Source organism: Leptinotarsa decemlineata, unplaced genomic scaffold (genome assembly GCF_025532065.1).
Source record: "Leptinotarsa decemlineata unplaced genomic scaffold, Ldec_3_MD MMD2_tig00001393_RagTag_RagTag, whole genome shotgun sequence".
NCBI lineage: Eukaryota > Metazoa > Arthropoda > Insecta > Coleoptera > Chrysomelidae > Leptinotarsa > Leptinotarsa decemlineata.
The window spans coordinates 6,915,077-6,925,411 of NW_027412562.1; positions in this window are offsets into that span (position 1 = coordinate 6,915,077).

Below are 10,335 nucleotides of genomic sequence, written 5' to 3' on the forward strand. Positions count from 1 at the left end.
AGATATTTGGATCATGCAAAGAAGTAACTTTCAGACACAAACTGGAAAGAAAAGCTCATTCGAAACAACTACTTTCACTTAAACATTGAATTACACCAAAGAAAATTACTTTCCAAAAAACTACTTTCATATGAACATTGGGATGGCGAAGTAGGAAGCCAAAACCTTTCTTCTTCGTATAATTGATACGTTTTCGAATAGTCATAGAAAAAAAAATTTTTGAAATACTGAAATACAACAAAAAGTTGCGTCTTTCAAAGGTCAATCAAAAAAAATGATCTGCTGACCAGTCAAGTTTTTAGGTAAAGCAGCAAGGGAGAAGTTTTTAACACTATATTCCCAATATATCGCAGTATTTAGTGTCATCTTCAGGGAGAACTACATCATTGTTTACAAAGTTAGATTAACATATATCAAGGTGACTATAATTATTCATAATACGTTATAGAGATAACGTGTTATGGATTATCATCAAGTATCTGCCGATTCCGTCAGAGATATTCATAAAAGTGGTAACTCACATAGAGTGAAACATGTCTACATAGAAACAAAATTGGATTGATATGAAATACAAATCTTTCTTGCAGATTGAGCTATTTTGATTTAATAAAAGAGTCGATTTCGATTGAATTTACGAATGTTATGGCAAAACATCAGTAAAAAACATTTTTAAGAACAAGCTCCAAATAGAAGATAATACACTTTGAATTAAATCAAACCATCAATTTATTACATTACGAGTTTATATGATATAAAATTTCGGGAGATTCAACGGTGTAGAATCAAGAATACAAAATATAATATAAGTTGATCATGGCATATGTCATTCTAGGACAAACATTATATTATTTTCCTAAAATAAGTATATCTCGCGACATGTTTTTATATCATATGAATTGAGTAATGTAATTAATGGATGATGCTCGTCTCACTTGAATATATCTGTGAGTGAGACAGAAATACAACACATTCACAATTTGAATTCTAGACTGTTCGTCAATAGTTGATATTATCTCAATTTTTCATTTGATAATAAAGAGTGGAATAGAGAATAAAAAACAATGAAATTAAATATATATATATATATATATATATATATATATATATATATATATATATAATATATATATATATATATATATATATATATATATATATATATATATATATGTATATATATATATGTATATATATATATATATATATATATATATATATATATATATATATATATATATATATATACACACAGGCTGATTCACGGTGGATGGCACATTAGACGTTTCTGGTGAACCAGACAACGGATCACTTTGAAAATTTAATGGAGGGCATATTCGGACATTCTCTAGCCAACTAAAATATTTTCGACAATGCGGTGTTGCCGCTTCTATTAGAAAGCAGTAGCAACTTTGATTTTTCAAATGGAACACTCTGTATATAATATTATTTTTGGAATTTCCAACAATTGCCCGACAACTTTTCTTGATATTTCCCTATACCTATCTGTTACCGTTTTCGAAATAAAAATTAATTTCAATTTTTTTCTTCGAAAATCATGACTTCTAAAAATGCCGATATCTTTTAGTTGAGAAGTACAATGATATCGAAATTTGGTTTGGAGTTAGGTGATACTTGGACACTTCCCACACGTCAGCCTAATCTCCGTTACTTCAATACAGGGTGGTAAAAAAATACAGTTTTTTCGTTTGCTTGAAAAAGTTGCTGGAATTTGATTATTTTAAATGGAACACCCTGTATATTATTGAAAATTCGGAAAGCTGCTGAAATTTGCTTTCTTTCTATGTATATCATACCTATACCTAACTAGTCAAGTTTCGGACTTATGAAACTTGTGACTTGTGAAAATGTCCCTTCAGAATGGTATTTCCATTCGGTATTTGGTAAGCAGGCCATGATTACTATTTGACAGTAGCGTTGTGACATTCTCCTAATAATATCGACATTTTCGTCACTTCAGAAGTTGCAAATACCTTCAAAACGATGGAACAAAACTATTCAAACGAAGTTCTTATGAATTTGTTTATTATTTTTGGACAGGGTGACAAAATAATCAGCAGAACATGTAGAAAGTTCAATGAAATGTATCCGAATCTACCGCCAATGAACCTCAAGAAATTTATACGAATTCAGAACAATTTCAATGCATTTGGATCAACTTTGAAAGCACCAAGAAACTTGAAATTGGAAATATTGATATGAATAATTATAAAAAAGTAAAACAATCATGTGGAATATTTCAAAATATGTTCGAATCGCTGGCCGTTCACTTCCAAGCACTTTAAAATGCGGGTGTTGACTGCTTTCGTGGTGGCAGATCTGATTTCATTGGGATCCAAATCTTCAAATGTTTGGGCAATCCTTTCTAACAATTCATCTCTCGAAGGCACGGGTATTTTGTAAACTTTTTCTTTAAACATTCCCCACAAATAAAAATCTAATGGATTAAGATCGGGTGATTTCGCTGGCCAATTCCATGGTCCCAAGCGCCTCATCCACCGATCGTCAAATAGTCTATCCAGTTCTGCGCTCACTTCTCTTGTGCAATGTGCAGGAGCTCCGTCTAGTTGGTACCAACAGTTTCGATAGTCTTCGAGTGGCAGATTATCCACGAAACTGGATACAATATTCTCCAAAATATTCAGGTAGCTTCTGGATGTTAATGACTCCTCGTATATCACGTACCTCAATTTGTTGTCCATCAACATGCAGAAGACATCAAAACTAAATTTTTCTTGAAATCCGGCTTCTTTTGTGACGTGAGGATTTTCACTGGACCAATAATGGCGATTTTTTCTATTGAAAATCCCTTCTCTCGAAAATTTCGTCCAAATAATTTTATTTTAAAAAAGTGGATCTTCTTGAATGCGTGTCAACAACACTTCACAAAATTCTACTCTCTGTTGAGGATCTTGAGGCTTCATTGCTTGAATTTTGGTGAATTTATAATCATGCATTTTATGTCTTCGCAAGATTCTTTGAACCGATGAATATTTTATACCCAAATCTTCTTCAGCACTTCTTATCGATGACTCGGGAAATGCGTGAAAATATGCTAAGACATTAATCTGGTTGTCTTCGAAAGTTACGGGTCGAGGCAAGTTTCTTGGTGCTTTTAAAGTTGATCCAAATGCATTGAAATTGTTCTGAATTCGTATAAATTTCTTGAGGTTCATTGGCGGTAGATTCGGATACATTTCATTGAACTTTCTACATGTTCTGCTGATAATTTTGTCACACTGTCCAAAAATAATAAACAAATTCATAAGAACTTCGTTTGAATAGTTTTGTTCCATCGTTTTGAAGGTATTTGCAACTTCTGAAGTGACGAAAATGTCGATATTATTAGGAGAATGTCACAACGCGGCAACACCGCATTGTCGAAAATATTTTAGTTGGCTAGAGAATGTCCGAATATGCCCTCCATTAAATTTTCAAAGTGATCCGTTGTCTGGTTCACCAGAAACGTCTAATGTGCCATCCACCGTGAATCAGCCTGTATAAATGGTAGGTTTTCTGGTACTTTTCCACGTGTTTCTTCGCCACATTTTCAACACATCAAAGATGACGAATCTTGGTGTTCCCAACGAGCGGGAAATGATGGAACGGGAAGAACGAAATTAGACTCTTATTGGAAATATTTGTTATCGTGAGATGGTAAACGAATTAGAGGGTTCACTGATTAAGTTAAGGAATTCGCGCGGAACGCTTATTTGTCTTGACTGTGGATTATATTGATTCTTCTTTTCTTTCATTCCGGAACAAAGAAAGAAATGAAATGGTCTCGTCATCAGTATATTCCGGAATCAGTTTTTCTTCTCGGCTTTATCGAGAATAGGATACGGTTCATTTGAGTCGAAAGATATTTCTCACCGAGGATTGAAAATATATTACTTCATTATATAATAGGTGAAGAAATAATGACAAAACTGAAGGCTAGACTGCCAAAACGAAGTTTTGGAATGTTTAGTTTAGTAGCTTATTTCCAACAGCGATAAAACTTATAGCCATGACATTACCAATTCATGTTGTTCTCATCAAATTGAACCAATTTAATGAAATATTCGAATATGATTGTGACTGATTATTACCCAGAACTTTTCAAAGCATAAATGCTTTTACAAAAATTCACAGGTTTGATCAGATATTATGATTATGACAGTGACTAGGCCCTAACTACACCTTGAGTACCAACAATCTGAAATCTCAAAATCGTAATCGAAACTTATTAGTATAATGAGACATTTTCAATTCAAATGGAAACGTTATTCTGAATTTCATTGAAATCGAAAAGAATATTGGTGATACATCTAACTTCGTCAAGTAACTCGGCTTTGTAACTTTGTAACTTTGATATTGAGTAGTTGGTGGGAAAACAATGGGCAAATTCAAACCAAAAACAGGACAACTGTAATGCCGCCAACGTCATCAACATGAGTCTCCGCCCGCTCACGAACATAGAGGAATCCTTGCACCAACATCTGTGCCCACAACTGCAATAGAATTTACCAGTTCCTTTATTGATCAGATCGCCGCAGAAGAATTCAGATGAAAAATCAGAGAACAGCTGATCGAGAACTAGTTCCAACATCTAACATCAGCAATGAAGAACGAAGAGCGCTGGACAGGCTACGAAGTGACAACACCATCAAGATTTTACCTGCAGATAAAGAAAATGCTACTATTGTGATGGATACTGATCTCTACGAACAGAAGATCGAAGAGGTGCTTCAGAACGGAAAATACCCAAAGATCGTGAGGGACCCTACTGCATCAATTAAAAGGAATTTGTACCAGACGTTGAAAAACCACCAAGTCTATTTTTCGGAAAAAAAGAGATCATCGCTAACACCGCACCACAGTAAGCCCCTTCACTTGTATGGACTACCCAAAATCCACAAGAAGGATGTTCCGCTCAGACCGATCATTAGCTCCAGAGATTCCGCTATTCAGAACTTGTCCAGAATTGTACCACCAATAATTGAACCACTGCAAGGAAAAACATCATCCTTTGTGAAAAATTCAAGGCATTTTGTTGAACTACTAGGGACAATCGAAGTCAAGGAGCAGGATCAACTGATCAGTTTCGACGTGGAAATCTTCTACACCAACGTCCCTGTCGAAGAAGCGCTTCAAATCATACAGAGGAAGCTATCCGAAGATGAGGTCCTGAAAGATAGAACAAACTGACTGATACTCTGGCCATTGAAGAAGCCCACAAGAAGCCCCAAATCTGGTTGAGATATGTGGACGACACCTTCATAATATGGAACCATGGGAATGCAGAATTGGACACCTTCCTGAAGCACATTAACAACGTAAGTCTTTCCATCACTTTCTCAATGAAAAAGGAAGTCCACAAAGAATTGCCATTCTTAGACGCATTGGTGAAGAGAACCGACACTAAATGGGAAACATCTGTATATCAAAAGGCCACTCTAACAGGACAGTATCTGAACCAGGAATCCAACCATCATCAATCGACTAAGACAGGAATCATCAAGACTCTACTAGACCGTGCTTTCGGGCTCTGTAATACAAAGGAAGGTATCGAAAAGGAACTAGGCATTATCAAAAATGACCTTCAACGGAATGGTTACTCCAAAGTGATGGCGGAACAGGCTTTAGCTAGAAGACAGCAAGAGCTCCACAAGGAAAAGAACCCGCCACAACCAGGATTTGTACTTCCCTACATCAGAAGATTGTCGGAAATGTTAAGAAGGATTGAGTCCAAGTATAACATCGGAACCTGCTTCAGATCTGGGAACACTATCCGTAGCAGTCTTACAAAATCAAGGCCACCAAACGCGGACTGCGAATTCAAGAATTGCATTTACCGGATACCCTGCGAGTGCAGAGAATCATACATCGATGAAACTAAGAGGTCATTGAAAGTTCGCATTGCCGAGCACAATAAACACACACAGCGAGGAGAAACCAGCAAATCCGGAATAGCAGAGCATGTTTGGACTCATCAACATAACATCAAGTGGGCTCAAGCTGAAATCATCCACAAGGAAAAAACTGTTTTAGGAGAAAATTCAAAGAAGCCGCATTATGTTTTCCAACAACACATTTAGACAAGCTAGCGTAGAGATACGCAACATATGGAAACCTCTAAACAAGCGGAACATACGACCAACTCCCGCCAAACAGTCAGCTTCCGCTAAAACCGATGAAGCGGAGACAGGATTCAGTTATCACCCGAAGACGATTGTGGATACGAACAATCGAAACGTCGTGAAGTAACTTGGTTTGATATCTTAAATTTTTTTATTTTTCATTTCTTGTTAATAATTTTTTAATTTTCATCTCGTGATAATAGTTCAATTTTTTGATTTTTTGGTTGTTGCTTGTATTTTATTTCATTGTAATTTCAGTTTTTTTGCTTCATATAATTGTTATTTTTCAGCGAATCCTATAAATTTCTTACAGATTCTTTCAGGGAGTTCAAATCAATTTACATCATATTGGACAATGGAAGTCTGAACTAATGAAATGAATATTTTAGTTATCAAACTCACCTGACTACTAGATAAGGCAACATTGTAAAATTAATTTTTAAACAATTAAGACGCAGGTACCTAGCAGAGGTATCTATGGTATAAATAAGGACAACATTGTATGTAGATTTAGTTTAATCTTCCTCTTGAAGATGATCACTTGGTGATCGAAACACACGTCGAAGTGTTAGAAATAACTGTTCGGTGTTGGGATAAAACTCCATTAATATTCATTACTACACCAAAGGTTTCAAACAGTGCATTACAAATACGTAATTGTATCGCAGCCCTTTTCCATATTATCGGATTGTGCACTTTCAGGTTACAAAATTACAAAATTAACTTACACAAGGCGTTCTTTATTTAGAAAGTAATGATAGTTATGGCGTGTATACATTTAAAAACAGTAATGAAAATGAAGTTGTACCTGTTTATTTATCACTTCAAGTTTGCCCAATAACCTCTTTTTCATAATACAATTTTGCGTCTTGTAAAATAACCTAACGTTCTGGAATTTTCTGAGTATTTCTTTACTTTTTAGAACATCTGAAGACTTAGAAATCAGTTAAAAACATCAAGACAACATTTTTGTTGCAGACTTGTATAATTTGAGTTTGTCTTATATCATATATGTAGTAATTACAACAAACATAAAAGAATATGAGAGTATTTCCATGAAATTTATTCAAAAAGAATACTCATTCAAGAACGCAACCAATTTCATTGCTGTTATCTTCATAATTCGACGTTTGACGATGAACGGCGTCCACTCGGCCAAAAATGGACGACTCTTTCGGCCGATGTCAAGCCAACTTGTGAAAAATGAACTGCACTAGAATGGATTAACGGAAAACGAGGGCGGAAAAGTTCGTATGAATAGAGAAAGGAAGGGAAGAGTGGGAAAGCACGCGGGACCAGCCAGCTTTGATCTCGCCATATCTCTTACAAATGCAAATTTCATTTCGCCGTGCCGTACCCCATCAAAAATATGAACTAAACGATAACTTTATTCATTATTCATATACCTCAGGCATAGATCCTGAACGAAGCTGAGACTTACGTTCGCCAATCACTTTCTATGGGTTTTCTTTTACGTAGTGAATGAGCTTACGAACCAGTTTTTTCGTGTGGTACATTAGTTGATATTACGAATTTCATAAAAATCAATACTATTAATAGATTTGAAACTGCCCAAACAAAATTATTTTCAGTCAGTAATTTCAAATCTGTTAATGAATCAAGTTAAACGTACAGAACTATATGATTTTTCGTTCAGCCAGAATTACTAAATGATTTTATATCTAATCTATTTGATCATATTAATTACAGCAAGCGCTAAACTTGATGGCGTGCCCGTTCCCATGCACACAAACTCATTTTCAATGTAACTCCTAACTACAGCTCAAGACACAAGAATGCTCTGTACAGAGGCGTACCATTACTTGTCCTCCAATGCTGTTGGCGTTTGGCATTGTCTGAATAATGTGTCTACTCTCCCCTGGCTAATACACGAAGTGCGTTGGATTATATCCGACAGGCGTCAGTGCAGGAATCTCCACAGAAAATTTCCTGCATATGCAATTGGCAATACAACTGAAAGAGTCGACCTTCAATTCTGGAACGGGCACTGTCAGTTGTATTGCCAATTGCATATGCAACGACCAACGACCTTCATGGTATTAGCCACGGGAGTAGTTGTTTGTAGTTGTTTTCTGATAGGCGTCAGTCCATTCAACCTATTGTGTAGGTATATCCGCTAATGACTTGAACGTTTAAAGTTCATTTCTTTAGATTTGTTTACTGCCAGTATTCAAGCATAGCCCACTGACTAAAAAGAATGAATAATTTCTATTGTTCCTGAAAAGGAGTCATCGCCTAATGAAAAAATCAACAGTCAGCCACGTGAAATGATGTTTTTGAAGTGTTCAATTATTTTCAATGTGTTAAATGTGAGTCGGAAACGTTATCAAATGTGAAAAATAAAACATCTCTCGCTACAGGAAACATTAAATAAATTTAAAAAATCACTATTTCTACACAAATCTTTATTTTGTATTGAGTATTTTAATAAAAACCACTGAAAGAGTGGTTGAAGAGGGTGAGCAATTAATTTCTGCAAATAACGGAAAAGTAAAATTTTCCACCGCAAGAAAGAAGCGGCCTAGAAGAGCACCAGTAACTGATTTTCCCGAGTATGAGTATTTCAATATCAGACGGATTATTTACGACTTTCATAAGACGTAAGGATGTCGTATTACGGTAAAAAAGTTCCAACACAAAATTAATGACGTTTTGGGAATTATGGCTTTTCAAACACCTCTTCGTATGATTTTGAGAAAAATAGGTTTCAAATGGAGAAGGACTGAAAATAATGGAAAAGTTTTGACAGAGGAAATGGATATTAGAGCATTGAGGATTGAGTGATAAAAAAACAATTATTTTCCTAACCAACAGCGACCAATGAGGAATGTTCCTCCTGACGAAAATCAAGTAGTTTTCATAAAAGAGCTCTGAATCAACACATTTTAAACTTAACATTTCAACCTTTTTCTTCAAAAAATTATTTGAATACTTAAAAAAGAGTAATGAAATAATGCATTCAACATTTAAAGGGATTCGTTTCTATTTCACCATGTCGCAACATCGGTTATAGCTAATAAAGGACAATGAATTTGTTACCTGTATGAGACAAACAAAGATGGCATATTTCAGAGGCGTGCTATTCTGTTTACTTATGTTCCGAGTTCCGAGACATTCTGTGACATATGACCTAACCTATCTTCCTCTATATAAATGAATTCAAGATTTTCAAGATTTATTTATAGGTCATCATTTATATATATGCACCTAAGTAACTAACGTACTTGTGTTGCGCTTTCCATCTACCACTCAGAGTATTCAATTATCAATTAATATATATCTATATATACACATTTCGATTAATTTACAGAATTGTTGAACATTGGGAATGATGAAGAGCTTGCTGAAAATCATTTATGTTTAGCCGAATAAATCGAGAAGTTCAGTATTGAACATAATGAATGTTTTGATTGATTTTTTGAATGTATTGAGATTGGAATTGTTTCTTATGTTAACTGGAAGAAGATTGAATAATTTTGGACCGTGATAGAAAATACATCTCTGTGTGTGACTTTTATTAAATGTTGGTATGTTTATGGAAGAACTAGGAACAAATCTTGTTTGTTTTTCTTCGTTTGTTGATTGAAGTGTGAGTTTGTTTGTGTACACCCAAGTTAAACATTGGTGGATATAGAGTTCTCTTGTTTTCAGTAACTGCGTTTCCTTATAGGTACAGACATTCGGTAGAGTATATTTTAGGTTTTTTGAATAATATTTTCAAGATTGTATTTTGAGATATTTGGAGGGTATTGAGAGAATTGTTAAATGTACCACCCAATTGGCAGCAATACAGTATCTTTTTACAGATTCTGCCAAAGACTGGTATATGATGATCAAATTTTTGTATTCCAGAAAGTTTCTCAATTCATAGAATTTTTTATGTTTTACAACATAGCTTATGTGGTCATCCCACCTAATATGCCGATCCACTATAACTCCCAGATACTCAATCATTTTCGTTCTTTCTATAACAGCACATTTGCAATTTGTTGTATTAGTACACAGTCTCTGTCATGTATATGGATTATGTTATTTCCAGGTTGATCGTTCTGTAATAGGGTGAATGTAATAAATTTAGTTTTTTTCACATTCAGACTCAGAAGGTTGTGATCAAACCATATCTGGATATCATTCAGTTCATTTTCTGATTTTTTAAATAACAAAACAACTGTTG